Consider the following 17,430-nt stretch of genomic DNA (forward strand, 5'->3'; position numbering starts at 1 on the left):
CAAGTGTTAATGTATAGGTCAGAACACTTATAAAATTAATAAGCTAAAAGTTCTAAGAGAGAGGTCAGTGGAATATTTTCCACTAAAGCAATTTATAGGACATGAAATCAAGGTTTCCTTTTTCACTCTGGCTGTTATGATTTTTAACAGTTAAGAAATTTCATATGTAAATTATTGGAGAACACATAAAATATGTCTCAATAGTACTTAGAGAACATATTTTCTTCCTAAATACATTTCCCCATAACATTTGCAACCCACCTTAAACCCAAGAAAAATGTCCCTTTCCTGGGTTCCCATAGCACCCTCTAATAACACATTTTCTACATTGTAACCATCCTTTAATCTATTGATTGTTTCCCGGCTAATTTCTGAGCCCTTTGAGAGTGAGGAAATATGGGCACTATAAAATATTTGTTTGAATCAAGGTGGGTTGCATGCAAATATTTAATCTTTAGAATTTTGTGATAAAATTACCTTTCCTTTATACCATGTCTTCTCCTCTTCAACCCTAATTTCCTCTTGTACTATATTCCTCACACATTATAGACTATCAACGCATGAGGAACACAAGTTTAAGAGTGAGTTGGTAGTTACTTGTATCAGAAAAGGAAGAATGCAATCAGGTAAGTCTACTTTGAAACATATAACACCTGGTAATGTTTGCTAAAGTGAGAACATACTTTAGTGCTCTCTGTTCTAGTTAATTTTTATAGAATAAAAAATTTCTAGTAGCTCCATGTGTAATGAGTTCAAAACTTAGATAGTAAAATTTACAATGTTAACAATAGGTAAATATTTTTACCAGCCCAGAATCCATGTGATTTTCATTTGAGGAACTGCTTCCCAACTCTGAGATCATATAATTTTCAGGTTTAAGGGACTCCATAGAACTGCATTTTAAGGGACTCCATGGAACTGTATGACCCAAGCCCAGTAATTAACCACCATCTATGCTGATAAATTAAGGGAAGAGCTTCGAACCTCAGTGAAAACAAACACAACTAATTATGGGAAGTGTGATTTGGGATAATTATGAAAGAGAAGCTTTCTTCTTGCAGAGGTTTACTAAAAGAATGGTGTCAGTTTTATCTAGCTTTTTCCAGTTCCTATTTTGGTGAACCACAGTGGATTGTTATAGTATTTGGACTGTATCTATATTACAGCTAGATGACCTGAAAAGTAAATCTTACAATGAAAATCCATTAGAACTCATATCATCCTCATCATCTGCTTTAATCAGTCCAGGCTTACTTCCGAAAACTCCCTACCTCATGTATTTTTATGTCTTTTGCCTTTTGACATATTCTTCTTCCTATTTGTAATGACTTTATATCTTTCATCTGCCAGGAGAATGCTTATCTATCTCCTACACTTTAACTATTATCTTCTAAATAAAACCTCCCAGATACCCCTCCTTCACTGTCCAAGGCAAAACTGATCATTCCTTCCTCTCTGCTACCATGGAAACTACCCATGCCTCTTTTATATATATACATACATATATATATTACTATTTTCATGTGAGAAAATGAAGGCTTGGGTGAAGAAACTCTTACAAAATCATAAAACTAATCTGATCCTGATCCAGGATTTGATCCCAGGACTTCTAACTATAAGTCTAGTGATTCTCCTGGATTTGAGTTTGTTGAATATTAGCTGAGGTAGTAAATGTAGGAAGAAAAGCAGATTTCAGGACATAGATAATAAGCAGTCTTAAGAACATAAAGATGAACATTTCTAGAAGACATTGACAAGGAAATGAGTAATAAATAGTTGGAAATATAGATGAAACTCAGGAGAAAAACTAGATTATGAATGATATATTTGGGAGAAATTTTATCTTATGCTGATGAAAAGTTAAATGCTAGTCATTTAAAGTGCTAATGGAAGAGAAATAAACAATGAAAGAAAGAGACTGGGAAATTATTTTTTAAGGAAAGAACCAGGCTGGCTGTTTCAGTTGGAAAAGGATGCAACTCTCGGTCATGAGTTTGAGCCCCATGGTGGTTGTAAAGATTACTAAATAAATAAATAAATAAAACTTTAAAATAAAGAGGAAAGAACCAAAGAAAATATAGTCACATATGAAGTCAGAATAGAAAAGATTTTTATTGGTTTTTATTTTAATTCCATTATAGTTATGATACAGTGTTATATTAGTTTCAGGTATACAATATAATTATTCAACAATTCTATACCTTACTCACTAATCATCATGATAAGTGTACTCTTTTAATCCTCATCACCTATTTCATCCATCCCCCCAACTACCTCACCACTGGTAACCATCAATTTGTTCTCTATAGTTAGGAGTCCATTCCTTGGTTTGTATCTCTCTCTTTTTTTTCCCTTTGTTCATTTGTTACATTTCTTAAATTCCATATATGAGTGAAATCATATGCAAATAGCAATGGAAAATCATACAGTATTTGTCTTCCTCTGACTTATTTCATCTACCATTATACTCTCAGGATCCATCTATGTTGTTGGAAATAACAAGGTCTCATTTTTTTTCATGGCTGAATAATATTCAATGTATTCAATTTATATATCTGCTTGATAGCTATTTCTGCTGCTCCCATATTAATAATGCTGCAATAAAGACATAGGGACATGCATCCCTCTGAATTAGTGTTGTTGTATTTTTTGTGGGAGGGTAAATACCAGTAGTACAATTACTAGATCATAGGGTAGTTTTATTTTTAATTTTTTTTGTGGCACCTCCACAGTTTTTCAAAGTGGCTCCACCAATCAGTTTGCATTCTGACCAACAGTGCAGAAGGGTTCCTTTTTTCACATATCCTCTAACACTTATTGCTTCTTGTGTTTTTTGTTTTAGTCATTCTGACAGGTATGAGCTGATACCTCATTGTACCTTTGATTTGTGCTTTCCTGATGATGAGTTATATTGAGCATCTTTTCATGTGTCTGTTGGCCATCTGTATGTCTTCTTTGGAGAAATGTACGTTCTTGTCTTTTGCTCTTTTTTAACTGGATTAATTAAATTGGATTACTTGTTTTGGGGGTATTGAGTTATATCAGTTCATTATATATTTTGGATACTAACCCTTTTTCAAAATTTTTAAAAATTATTAACATATAATGTATTGTTTCAGGGGTACAGGTCTGTGAATCATCACTCTTACAAAATTCACAGCACTAACCATAGCATATACCCTCCCCAATGTCCATCACCCAAGACCCTATCTCCCCCCCTCTGCCTCCCCTCCAGCAACCTTGTTTGTTTCCTGAGATTAAGAGTCTCTTATGGTTTGTCCTCCTCTCCAGTCCCAACTTGTTTCATTTTTTCCTCTCTTCCTCCTACCCCTGCCCTGCCTCTCAAATTCCTCATATCAGAGGTCATATGACAATTACTCTTCTGTGATTTACTTATTTTTCTTACAATAATATTCTATAGTTCCATCCACATTGTTGCAAATGGCAAAATTTGGGGGGTTTTGTTGGCTTCATAGTATTCCAGTGTGTGTGTGTGTGTGTGTGTGTGTGTGTGTGTGTGTGTGTATCACATCTTCTTCATCCATTCATCTGTTGATGGACATCTAGGTTCTTTCCATAGTTTGGCTCTTGCGGACATTCCTGCCATAAACATATAGGTACATGTGCTCCTTTGGGTCACTACATTTGTATCTTTAGGGTAAATACCCAGTAGTGCATTTGCTAGGTCATAGGGCAGCTCTATTTTCAACTTTTTGAGAAACCTCCATGCTGTTTCCCAGGGTAGCTGCACCAGCTTGCATTTGCACCAACAATGTAGGAGCCTTCCCCTTTCTCTGCATCCTCGCCAACACCTGTCATTTCCTGACTAGTTAATCTTAGCCATTCTGACTGGTGGGAGGTGGTATCTCACTGTGGTTTTGATTTGTATTTCCCTGATGCCAAGTGATAACACTTTTTATGTGTCTGTTGGTCATTGGATGTCTCCTTTGCAGAAATGTCTGTTCATGTCTTCTGCCTATTTCTTGATTGGATTATTTGTTCTTTGGGTGTTGAGTTTGATAAATTCTTCATAGATTTTGGATACTAGCCCTTTATCTGATATGCCAATGCAAATATGTTCTCCTATTCCAACCATTGTTTTTTGGTTTTGTTGACTGTTTCCTTTGCTGTGCAAAAGCTTCTTATCTTTATGAAATTGCAATAGTTCACTTTTGCCTTTGCTTCCCTTGCCTTTGGCGATGTACCTAGGAAGAAGTTGCTGTGGCTGAGGTTGAAGAGGTTGCTGCCTGTGTTCTCCTCAAGGATTTTGAGGGATTCCTGTCTCAGACTTAGGTCTTTCATCCATTTTGAGTCTATTTTCATGTGTGGTGTAAGGAAGTGGTCCAGTTTCATTTTTCTGCATGTAGCTGTCCAGTTTTCCCAACACCATTTGTTGAAGAGACTGTTTTTTCCATTCACATTCTTTCCTGCTTTATTGAAGATTATTTGGCCATAAAGTTGAGGGTCCATTTCTGGGCTCTCTCTTCTGTTCCATTGATCTGTGTGTCAGTTTTTGTGCCAGTACCATAGTGTCTTGATGATAACAGCTTTATAACAGAGCTTGAAGTCAGGAATTGTGATGCCGCCAACCTTGGTATGCTTTTTCAACATTCTTCTGGCTATTCGAAGTCTTTTCTGGTTCCATATAAATTTTAGGATGATTTGTTCCATTTCTTTAAAAAAGGTGACAGTATTTTGATAGGGATTGCTTTCAATGTGCAGATAGTTCTAGGTAGCATAGACATTTTCACAATATTTGTTCTTCCAATCCATGAGCATGGAACGTTTTTCCATTTGTGTCTTCCTCAATTTCTTTCATGAGTACTTTATAGTTTTCTGAGTACAGATTCTTGGCCTCTGGTTACGTTTATTCCTAGGTATCTTATGGTTTTGGGTGCACTTATAATTGGAATCGACTCCTTAATTTCTCTTTCTTCTGTCTTGCTGTTGGTGTATAGAAATGGAACTGATTTCTGTGCATTGATTTTATATCCTGACACTTTATATCCTGACACTTTACTGAATCTCTGTTTGAGTTCTAGTGGCTTTGGGGTGGCGTCTTTTGGGTTTTCCATATAAAGTATCATATCATCTGCAAAGAGTGAGAGTTTGGCTTCTTCTTTGCCAATTTGGATGCCTTTAATTTCTTTTTGTTGTCTGTTTGTCAAGGCTAGGACTTCTAGTACTATGTTGAATAGCAGTGGTGATAGTGGACATCCCTGACATGTTCCTGACCTAGCGGAAAAGCTCTTTTCTCCATTGAGAATGATACTTGCTGTGCATTTTTCATAGATGGCTTTGTTGATATTGAGGTATGTACCATTTATCCCTACAGTGTGAAGAGTTTTGATCAAGAAAGGATGTTCTACTTTGTCAAATGCTTTTTCAGCATCTATTGAGAGTATCATATGGTTCTTGTTCTTTGTTTTGTTAATGTACTGTATCACATTGATTGATTTTGCAGATGTTGAACCAACCTTGCAGCCTCAGAATAAATACCATTTGGTTGTGGTGAATAATCCTTTTAATGTACTGTTGGATCCTATTGGCTAGTATTTGGTGAGAATTTTTGGATCTGTGTTCATCAGGATATTGGTCTGTAATTCTCCTTTTTGATGAGGTCTTTGTCAGGTTTCGGGATCAGGGTAATGCTGGCCTCAGTAACCCTTTACTGGATATGTCATTTACAAATATCTTCTCCCATTAAGTAGATTGTCTTTTAGTTTTGTTGACTGTTTCCTTTGTGATACAAAAGATTTTTATTTTGATGTAGTCCAAATAGTTTTGGGGTTATTTTTTGGGGGGGGGGGTTGGTGGTATTTGTTTGTTTGTTTGATTTTTGTCTTTGTTTCCCTTGCCACGGGAGACATATCTTGAAAAACTTTTTTTGGTCAATGTCAGGCCTATGCTCTCTTCTAGAATTTTAAGATTTCATGTCTTATTTTTAAGATTTTTAAGATTTCATGTCTTACTTTTAGGTCCTTAATCCATTTTGAATTTATTTTTGTATATAGTGTAAAAAAGTGGTCCAGTTTTAGTCTGTTATATGTAGAGAGGCTGTCTTTTTCCCATTGCATATTCCTGGCTCCTTTGTCAAAGATTAATTCAAATCATGGGTGTATTTCTAGTTTTTCTATTCTACCCCACTGATATGCATCTGTTTTTGTGACAGTACCATTTTGTTTTGATTATTACAGCTTTGTAATATAAATTGAAGTCTGGAATAATGATACATCCAGTGCTGTTTTTCTTTTACAAGATTGCTTTGACTATTCAAGGTTTTTTGTGGTTCCATGCAAAACTTAGGTTATTTGTTCTAGCTCTGTGAACAATGCTGGTGGTATTTTGATAGGGATTGCATTAAACCTGTAGACTGCTTTGGGTAGTATAGAAATTTTTCACAATATTTGATTTTCCAATACGTGAGCATGGAATATCTTCCCATGTGTTTAGGTCCTCTTCAATTGCTTTCATCAATGTTTTATACTTTTTATGCCACAGATCTTTCCACTCCTTGGTCAAGTTTATTCCTAGGTATCCTAGGCAACTCTAAATGGGATTTTCTTAATTCATTAAATAATTTTTCTTAATTTCTCTTTCTGCTACTTTATTATTAATGTATAGCAATGCAACATATTTCTGTACATTGATTTTGTATCCAGCAACTGTAGTCAATTCATTTATCAGTTCTACTAGTTTTTTTGGTGGAGTCTTTATGGTTCTCTAAATATAGTATCATGTCATCTGCAAACACGGAAAGTTTTACTTCTTCCTCGCCAGTTTGAATGTATTTTCTTTCTTTTTGTTGTCTGAATGCTGTGGCTAGCACTTCCAGTACTATGCTGAATAAAAGTGGTGAAAATGTACATCCTTGTCTTTTTCCTAACCTTATAAGAAAAGCTCTTTAGCCACAGAGTATGATGTTTGCTATGGGTTTGTTGTATAAGGCCTTTATTTTTCATACAAAAGGTATGCTCCCTCTATACCTAATTTTACATTTTTGAGGTTTTTATCATGAATGAATGTTGTACTTTGTCAATGTTTTTTCTGCATTTATTGAAATGATCATATATGGTTTTTATCTTTTATCTTATTGATGTGATGCTTCACAATGATTGATTTGCAAATATCAAACCACTCTTGCAACTAGGAATTAATCCCACTTGACTGTGGTGAATTATTTTTTAATATATTGTCTTTTGGTTTTTGTTTAGTATTTTGTTTTGGATTTTTGGTTTGCTAGAATTTTGTTTTGGATTGCTAGTATTTTGTTTTGGATTTTTGAATCTACGTTCATCAAAGATATTGACCTCTTGTTTCTTTTTGTCTCATTTTTGTTTCTTTTTTTTTTAAGATTTTATTTATTTATTTAACAGACAGAGATTACAAGTAGGCAGAGAGGCAGGCAGAGAGAGAGGAAGAATCAGGCTTTCTGCTGAGCAGAGAGCCCAATGTGGGGCTCGATTCCAGGACCCCAGGATCATGACCTGAGCCAAAGGCAGAGGCTTTAACCCACTGAGCCCCCCAGGCACCCCTAAATAAATGAATCTTTAAAAAAAATAAATGTTTGGTAGAATTCACTTTTGAAGCCATCTGGTTCTGGACCTGTGTGTGTGTGTGTGTGTGTGTGTGTGTGTGTGTGTTTAAGATTTTATTTATTTATTTGAGAGAGAGAGAGAGAGCACAGAGGGAGAGGGAGAAGCAAACTCCTTCTGAGCAGAGAGCCAAATGCAGGGCTCAATCCCTGCACCCCAAGATTATGACCTGAGCTGAAGGCAGATGCTTAACCTACTGAGCCACCCAGTTGGGAGGTTTTGCTTTCTGATTCAATTTCATTGTTGGTAATCAGTTTGTTCAAATTCTCTCTTCCTGCTTCAGTTTTTGTAGGTTATATGTTTCTAGAAACTTATCCATTTCTTCTAGGTTGTCCAATTTGTTGTTATATACTTTTTCATAATATTCTCTTACAATTGATTGCATTTCTGTGGTGTTGAGTATTATTTCTCCTTTCTCATTTGTGATTTTGTTTATTTTAATCCTATTTTTTTGTTTGTTTTTTGGATGAGTCTGGCTAGAGGTTTATGAATTTTGTCAATCTTTTAAAGAACTAACTCCTGGTTTCATTGATATGTTCTATTATATTTTTAAGTTTCTATATCATTTAATTCTTCTCTAATCTTTATTATTTCCTTCCTTCTTCTAGTTTTGGATTTTGTTTATTCCTCTTTTTCTAGATCCTTTAGGTGTAAGGCTAGGTTTTTATTTGAGATTTTTCTTGATTCTTGAGGTAAGCATGTATTGCTATAAACTCCCCTCTTAGAACCACTTTTACTGCATCCCAAAGATTTTGGACCATTGTGTTTTCATTTTCACTTGTCCCCATGTAATTTCTGATTTATTTTTTTATTTTCTGGCTGACCAATTCATTATTTAGTAGCATATTATTTAAACTCCATGCATTTGTGCTCTTTCCAAATTTTTTCTTATGGTTGATTTCTAGTTTCATAGCATTATGTTCAGAAAAGATGCATGGTATGACTTCAGTCTTTTCTAATTTGTTGAGACTTGTACTGTGGCCAGAGTTGGAAAGAATCAGTAAAGGAGGATATGATTGATCATGCCATATTGTTGCAGAAAAGAGGAGAAATTTAATGAGGCTACTGGATTAAACTATTACAACTTTGATGATTTCTGTGAGAGCAATTTCAGTCAAGCAACAGGAATAGAGACCAGTTTTCAACAAGTTGAAGAGCAAATAGGTGGCAAAGAAGGCAAGAGAAAAAGTTTAGATGACTTTTCTTCTCCTGGTAGTGAAGCAAAGATTGCTAAGGCAGAAAGTGGTTTAAAGGGAAAATATAACTGAGGGAATTCTTTGTTGCTGTTTTTAGGTTGGTAGAAATTTGAGCATAATTGTAAGTAGAAGTGAGAAAATCAATGAAGAAGATGCTTTAGAATAAAGTAGGAACAGACATGGAGGAAATAAGCTCTTGTTTGTGAACATCTATCTCTTCCCTGATGGCATGAGGGAAAAGGAAAAGGGGAATGCAGTGATAGGTAGGTTTTCCAGTGAAGGGGAGGAAATTAAATGATCACCTTCCTATTAGTAAAAGCAATCTATGCCTAAAGTTTCTTTAATATTATTGAATCAGAATGTTTTCTTAAGGGAACATATACCAAATTTTAAAATAAGAGGTATTTGTGTCAGCAAACTAGATGGGAAAATGAGTCAAACTAGAAAACATGGAAAATGGTAGGAAAAGGATTAGCGGGAGGGGAATCCAAAACCCCAGAAAAAAATGGAGACATAGGCTTTGTGAATAGGAGCCAAAAACTCGTGAATACAAAGATTACAATTACTTTGACATTCATTATGATTTTGGACCAGTTCCTTAATTTCTCCACCCACGGGAGTTTACAGCCTAATTATTAGCTTTCTGAACTATAAAACTATAGGACATGTCAAGTATTGTACAGCTAATGGTAGAAGTGTAATATTTGCTATCTGCCTCAAGAGGACACAAAAATTAATTGTTCCAGAGTTTGTGGATGCACATGATAAATATGAAAGGAGAAAGGAGAAAGAAATTTACAGAGAAACACTCTTCATTTGAATATATTAGTGGTTGTTAAAACATATATTGTTTTGACTAAATCCATTTGCTCTTATTACTTCTCTACTCTATTTTAGGTACTTTTATTCAGTTGTCTCTGTGCTTTGCAATAAAAGTTCTTGTCAAATTTTTCTTTGCAATTTACTTTTTCCAGTTTAATTGCAGTTCATTAGGGAAAAAAATCCACTGACAAAAGAAGTTCAGTGTTAAAGATTTTTCAGTTCAAGTTTCCAGACAGAAGCCAAATTTTTCACAAATGACTTAAAGCTATTAATAAGTAGTACCTATTAATTTCTAGAAGGAATCGGGAATGAAAAGGTGATTTGCAGAAATACTGATTCAAAGCTAATTCAATTTCCTGAATAGCCCAGAAACTGACAATGAGTGCAAAGAACTTCAGTTAAATTAGAATTTCTTTTGGAATTCAGTTTAAAAGAAAGCTAGAAGTGAGATCATCAGAAGAGAGTAAGTGTCATTGGATTTATGTATGGTTTATTACAACTGTGAATACATTCACTTATTCTATGAGTTGCCTTGGTTTATACCACTTTGTACATTATTTACAATATAATTTTAAACATTATAGAGAGAAATCCTAAGAGGTCTTACATACTAGGAAAAACACTGTTTCAGGGATTTCAGCGAGAAAAGATTTTTGGTGAAATGCTACTGAATTGGCAGCATTGTGTTTATCTGATACTTTTAGCTTAAAATTGTGTGACAGCTGGGTAGGTGATAAAAAGATTAAATCCTTGTGACAGAGGAAATAACTGACCTATCTATGCCTCTACGTGATTATTTTAGCTATACAAACAAACCCAATAATTAATAAGAAGTAGCCCAAAATATACTGCATTTTGAAGAAAAAATATATTTTCTTGTAAAGCAGAAAAGCTCAGTGCAGAACTACCAGGGAAATACATACAATTCCAAGATCACTGTATATATGTGATGTCATGGAATCACTTACCCAGCTACCGAACAGTTCAGTCATTAAATATTAACTGGCTCAAAATGTAACAAGCTCTCTTAGAGACTAGAGACTCAGATTTGGTTACCAGACAGGGCCAGTTTCTGGTAAGGTACCAAGAGATTATTAACACTGTCTGTTCACCCCACTGTATACCATCTATCTATTTTTTAACAGCACCTGAAGAAGTTAGAGACTTTTTAAGACTAGCAAAATGAATTAATTGAGAAAAAAATATGGTAATCTAAATATAATTATAAATTGAATTTAAAATGTAAATTTTTAATTATTTAAACATGAATTTTACAGTCATTCAATTTCTACTTCATTTATTGACTGGGTATTGATAAAAGCCTTCAGTAACCGGCATTTCTTTATTCAGGTTCTGGTCCTGATCCTGTAACTAGTTCCCCTCTTTTAAGCTTAACTTAAAGTGCATCTTACTCAAAATTCAGGGTAGTCAGGGTGCCTGGGTGGCTCGGTTGGTTGAGCTCAGTTGGTTGAGCCTTCAGCTCAGGTCATGATCTGGGGTCCTGGGATTAAGCCTGGAGTCAGACTCCCTGCTCAGCAGGGAGCCTGCTTCTCCCTCTCCCTTTGCCCCTCCCCCAACTCATACACACACACACACACACACACACACACACTCTTTCTCTCTCAAATAAATAAATGAAATCTTCAAAATTCAGGATAGTCAGCCAATACTTTCTGAATAGCCGACATGTGCAGGCACTGTACTGTCTCCACAGAATCACATATCGTGATTTCCTGAGTTTCTTGATATACTGTATTATTCACACCAGACTCATCAGTTCATTCAGTTTCATTACTGACATAACAGTTATATACAAATTCTCTGTCTCTCTGCAAATACTCTAAGTTTAGGTGATAGATATTAATGTGTTGCAGGCAGAAGATGTTAATTTCTTTGTAGGTCTGTCTTATTTATAAGAGCACAGAAGCAGTTGATTTGTTTTTTGTTATTCCTTTTATTAATATTATACTTTCCTCACTTCACTTCATTCTAGTACCCCTTATTTTAATCCCATCTCTTTCTCTCTTCCCCCCTTCACCTCTCATTCTACCTCTCCACTGCAACAGACAGATTTCTGCTAGATGGGTTCTGTCACCCTGCTTCTCACAACATCCTAACAGGGAAAATCAAAGAGTTTTAGGGCTGCACCTTCATTATTAAAAAGAAGAGTGTTATTCTCTCATGACTACTCTGTATGAGTTACACTTAACAGCTTTATAATACCAAATCAATTCAGTTTTATCTTAGGATGGCAATCAACTCAAACTTTTACCTTAAAACCAAAACTTTTATAATGGCCTAAATCTCATGGTACTAAATTGAAAACTAAGAAGAGCTAAAGAAGATAATATCTGCAAATTTTGCAAATAGAATGTGTTATTACGGAGCTAGCCAAATGTCTATTCAATGTGTGTCACAAATTAAATGGGAGCCTATTCCAACAAACTCACACTGAGTAGTTTGAGAATAATGAAGAAAAGTAAGAAAAGGAACATCTGACTTGAAATAAATGTTCAACCTAAAGTAGTCTCTTTTTTTTTCCTTTTTCTTTTTAAAGGCATGTTTAAACCTGTATTAGCAGGCCTTAAAATAACCTTGGAGACATGAAATAATCACTGTTTCCAATGATGATTCTGTTGCACAAAAAGAGAATCTCATTTACTCTTTTGTTCAAAAGACATTTACAGAATATTTTATCAATTCCTTTCTTGTACCATAAAGATACCGTGATGAAGGAGACACAGACTATGCTTCTGGAATGAGCTTATGCTGAAAGTGTACCTCAACCCAGACTTGGGAATTTACCTACTGTTACCTAGAGGAGATAACCACTAAGGTAAACCATGAAAGATGAGAAAGAAATAAATTAATCCTATTTTTAAATGCCTTGATATTCCACAATCTTGATCATATTTCACAGATATTTTAATATGGATATGAGAGAGATAAATAAAATAGTTATTTTCTATCCAATATTATCCCCCTGACCAGCACTAATCAGCTGCTTTTCCATCTTCTTAAAGTGAGAACAGGAGAGAAACAAAGACAAATAAGGGGAGAAAGTTAGAAGTTTCTTGGACAGCTTTCTAGGGCACGTTATAACTAATTATAGAGGAGTTCTATTGTAAAACACACACACACACACACACACACACACACACACCTTATTAACATCAAGTACTCAAAAACTTCCAAAGCCAACCTAAAGAGAAGGAATTGAAATTTTAAATTGAATACTAGGCTCTGAAAGACAAATATATGAGTTAATGGTTGATTTTACAACTACAGACCTTATAAAATAGAAAGAATTTATTATTCAGAATTTTGATGTGTTCCTTATGCTGGTTTACTGAGTTACTTAAACTCATATTCAGAAAAGGAAAGCCATGTATACTAACTGATAATATGTAGCTAGCTAAAGAACTATTAGTAATAAGTCTTTAAGGAGTAAGTTCAGATCTTTAAATGTAGTTGAAATTTTTACAGACATCACCTCAACAACACCCCCATGAAAGACCTCTTTGAACTTACCTTAAGAAACTTCTACAGATAGATCAGTGACAGGGCAGGGCAAAACTACAAATAAAAGGTGATATCTAAAGAAGATGGTGTTTAGAGAAATGGATCATTCTGTTGATAGGTAATCGTCTATGATCATCCTGGATTATTTCAACAAATAGTTCATTATCTTACTCCTTGTCCCATAATAAATTCATTTGCCTGAGTTTAAAACTCAAGAGCCTCAACTGTCTCAACTTCCTTACTTACTGCTTTGAACCTATTTTCCATGAGTTCCTGAAAATTAATGATCCCTGCATCAAAATTTCTCTCTCTGACTAACTCTCTTTCCACAAAGTCCCATTGACTTGTTCTACTGAACCCAGTTGTTCTAGAAATTAAACCCTGCTACCTTTGATCTTCAGTCCCTCCAAATTCTTCCAGGCTGCCTGAAATGAAGAAGAGATACAAGATGTAGCCCCCACCCTCCCATGCAGATGCCTTATGTACAAACTAAAACTAATAATCTTGTAACAAAAGCCTCGTATTCCTATAATTTCCTCTATCCTCATAAACTATTGAGAACTTGCTATGTGGCAGACATAGTTTGTACACTGCAGGTACAGCAATGTATTAATCAGGAAAAGCTATTATAACAAAAAAGCCCAAATTTCATTAGCTTTAATTGAAAAACATTTATTACTCATCTACATCACAATCCAATAGAGGTCAATGTGAGGGAATGGAGGTGGGCTTTAGTGTACACCAACATTCAGAAACCAGGGCTTCTTCCCTCTAGAGTCTCTGACCACTAGTAGCTCCAATTGTTAGGAAAGTTGCAAGAATGGTTTTATAGGAGAGGGTTAGGGGTTGAATATCTCACTTCTACCTTTATTCCATTGTCCAGAAGTCTGTTGCATGGCTCCACTTGACTGGCAATGAATCCTGGAAATGTAGTCTTGAGTAGTCCTCCAAAAGATAAGATGGGTATGATTCACATCTCGCCATTCTTTGCAACTAGTACTGGGGGGGGGGAGCTCCTATATATACCTTCAACTCTAGAGTGGAGAGGGAAGGCAATAAAGAAAATGTACAAGATCATATCAGATAGAGTGTTGCAAAGAGAAATAATCTGGGATAAGAGAACACTACAGAAAGTCAGGAAATATTATTGCATTTCACTGGTTCTAAGACCATTTTTTTCCCATCACATTTTAACATCTCTGAAATCAGGATGCATATTACAAAATTGTCATACCATTGATTAATTGGCACTTTTCTTTCTGAGTGTTACCCAAAATAATAGTACATCCTTCTAAAAAATGACATATGAAATAAGATTTCTTTTAATATAGATTCATCAGGGAAGGTCTTTCTACAATGACAGGTCATCAGAAACTTGAATGGAGAGAGAGGTCTAACCATATTAATAGCTACAGGCAAAGAGCCCTAGCAGAAGAAATAGCATGAATTGTTCAAGGAAGAGACACCACTGTGACTAAGTGAAGTAGGTGAAGGAGAGAATGGTAGAGGACAAAGCTAGAGAAGTAACTAAGCAGCTGGTGACCTTCAACAAATTATTTCACTTAATATATTTCACTTAGCTGAGCCTGTCTTCTGAACTATGAAATAACAAAATGATATTAATGTGTGAAGATTAAATAGTATAATGTAGTGAAGCAAACACAGGAACAGAAATGGCATAGGTATCCCCCAACTTGCCCTTCCTTTCTTTACCCCCAGAAAATGAGGACCAATCTGGCAAGCATACCTTCTCTAATAGAACAGTGACAATAATACATTTTTTCTCTAATATAATTTTCTTGGTTTCTCTAATATAATTTTAGCCTTCAAATTTTAAGCTTTTAGTGTAAATCCTCATCCATTCAAACACATTGCTTCATATTAACTAACAAAAGTTATACATAAAATCTTTTGGGCCTTTTTCTCATAATAAATTCTCAAAGGATGTCTCGCTAAGTATCACTTTCTTTCTTTTTCCCCCCAAAGATGAAGCATTCACTTTTTTTTCCTTTACTGTATATGTAGACTTGAGAGGAGAAGAACAAGGGAGTGGGTGAAGAATGGTAGATTGCTAAGTCTTGAAAAGGTTTTCCTCTTTATGTTTAAACTATATTCCCCTCTCCCTCAATTTTATTGTGGCACCCCAACTTAGTCTTTTCTCTTAGCTGTTTAATTCCTAGTAAAAAAGTTTTCTTGCTAAAAAATAAAGTTTTCTTGCTAAAATCCAACATTCTAATCAACCATATACTATTAATCAAATGAAATGGAAAACTAGGGCCAGTGACCTGTGTGGTTAAGTGAATTTGTTACATTTTTCTGAGAATATTTAGACCTGATTCCAAACACTAGCCCACACCTCAGACTTGCCTTGGTTATATCATTTTCAGGGCCACGAATTTCTTATACATTCATAAGGCATAACATGAGCACTAATAACTAAGAACTGCACAGCTCATTACTTTTTAAAAAATCACCTATGGCGCCTGGGTGGCTCAGTCATTAAGCATCTGCCTTCAGCTCAGGTCATGATCCCAGGATCCTGGGATTGAGCCCTGCATCAGGCTCCCCGCTCAGCAGGAAGCCTTATTCTCCCTCTCCCACTCCCCCGCTTGTGCTCCCTCTCTTGCTGTGTTTCTCTCTGTCAAATAAATAAATAAAATATTTTTTTAAAAAATCACCTGTATTTCTAGTTAAGAAAATCTAGAAAAGGGACCTCTATGAATATTTTTTCATTCACTCATTCCATTATTCAATGAAAACATATACTAAGTGCCTAATGTGTACAAAGGTTACTACCTACAAGAAAATGATCACCCTTTTAGTATTTTACTTGCCCCTTCATCTACTCTTATCTGGACAAAATGACAAGACATAAAAATTCAACACAAAAAAAAGAACAAGAGGCAGTACCGAAGGCTAGGGACCTAATCAATACAGACATCGGTAATATGTCAGATCTAGAGTTCAGAATGACAATTCTCAAGGTTCTAGCCGGGCTTGAAAAAGGCATGGAAGATATTAGAGAAACCCTCTCGAGAGATATAAAAGCCCTTTCTGGAGAAATAAAAGAACTAAAATCTAACCAAGTTGAAATCAAAAAAGCTATTAATGAGGTGCAATCAAAAATGGAGGCTCTAACTGCTAGGATAAATGAGGCAGAAAAAAGAATTAGTGATATAGAAGACCAAATGACAGAGAATAAAGAAGCTGAGCAAAAGAGGGACAAACAGCTACTGGACCACGAGGGGAGAATTCGAGAAATAAGTGACACCATAAGACGAAACAACATTAGAATAATTGGGATTCCAGAAGAAGAAGAAAGTGAGAGGGGAGCAGAAGGTATACTGGAGAGAATTATTGGGGAGAATTTACCCAATATGGCAAAGGGAACGAGCATCAAAATTCAGGAGGTTCAGAGAACGCCCCTCAAAATCAATAAGAATAGGCCCACACCCCGTCACCTAATAGTAAAATTTACAAGTCTCAGGGACAAAGAGAAAATCCTGAAAGCAGCCCGGGAAAAGAAGTCTGTAACATACAATGGTAAAAATATTAGATTGGCAGCTGACTTATCCACAGAGACCTGGCAGGCCAGAAAGAGCTGGCATGATATTTTCAGAGCACTAAACGAGAAAAACATGCAGCCAAGAATACTATATCCAGCTAGGCTATCATTGAAAATAGAAGGAGAGATGAAAAGCTTCCAGGACAAACAACAACTGAAAGAATTTGCAAATACCAAACCAGCTCTACAGGAAATATTGAAAGGGGTCCTCTAAGCAAAGAGAGAGCCTACAAGTGGTAGATCAGAAAGGAACAGAGACCATATACAGTAACAGTCACCTTACAGGCAATACAATGGCACTAAATTCATATCTCTCAATAGTTACCCTGAATGTGAATGGGCTAAATGCCCCTGTCAAAAGACACAGGGTATCAGAATGGATAAAAAAACAAAACCCATCTATATGTTGCCTCCAAGAAACACATTTTAAGCCCGAAGACACCTCCAGATTTAAAGTGAGGGGGTGGAAAAGAATTTACCATGCTAATGGACATCAGAAGAAAGCAGGAGTGGCAATCCTTATATCAGATCAATTAGATTTTAAACCAAAGACTACAATAAGAGATGAGGAAGGACACTATATCATACTCAAAGGGTCTGTCCAACAAGAAGATTTAACAATTTTAAATATCTATGCCCCCAATGTGGGAGCAGCCAACTATATAAACCAATTAATAACAAAATCAAAGAAACACATCAACAATAATACAATAATAGTAGGGGACTTTAA

The 17,430-nt window shown here is 35.4% G+C and overlaps 1 long non-coding RNA gene across 1 annotated transcript; it reads right to left on the reverse strand.

Moving 5' to 3' along the window:
- Positions 1–13,135: 13,135 nt before the first annotated feature.
- Positions 13,136–14,135, reverse strand: LOC123394359. Its single transcript, XR_006609034.1, has 3 exons — positions 14,001–14,135; positions 13,524–13,560; positions 13,136–13,189 (listed from the first exon to the last, which is right to left on the reverse strand). It is a non-coding gene; the product is annotated as an uncharacterized LOC123394359 (long non-coding RNA).
- Between the last annotated feature and the right edge of the window lie 3,295 nt (positions 14,136–17,430).

This window comes from Mustela putorius, unplaced genomic scaffold (genome assembly GCF_011764305.1).
Source record: "Mustela putorius furo isolate JIRA1106 unplaced genomic scaffold, ASM1176430v1.1 tig00003834_pilon_pilon_pilon, whole genome shotgun sequence".
Taxonomy (NCBI): domain Eukaryota; kingdom Metazoa; phylum Chordata; class Mammalia; order Carnivora; family Mustelidae; genus Mustela; species Mustela putorius.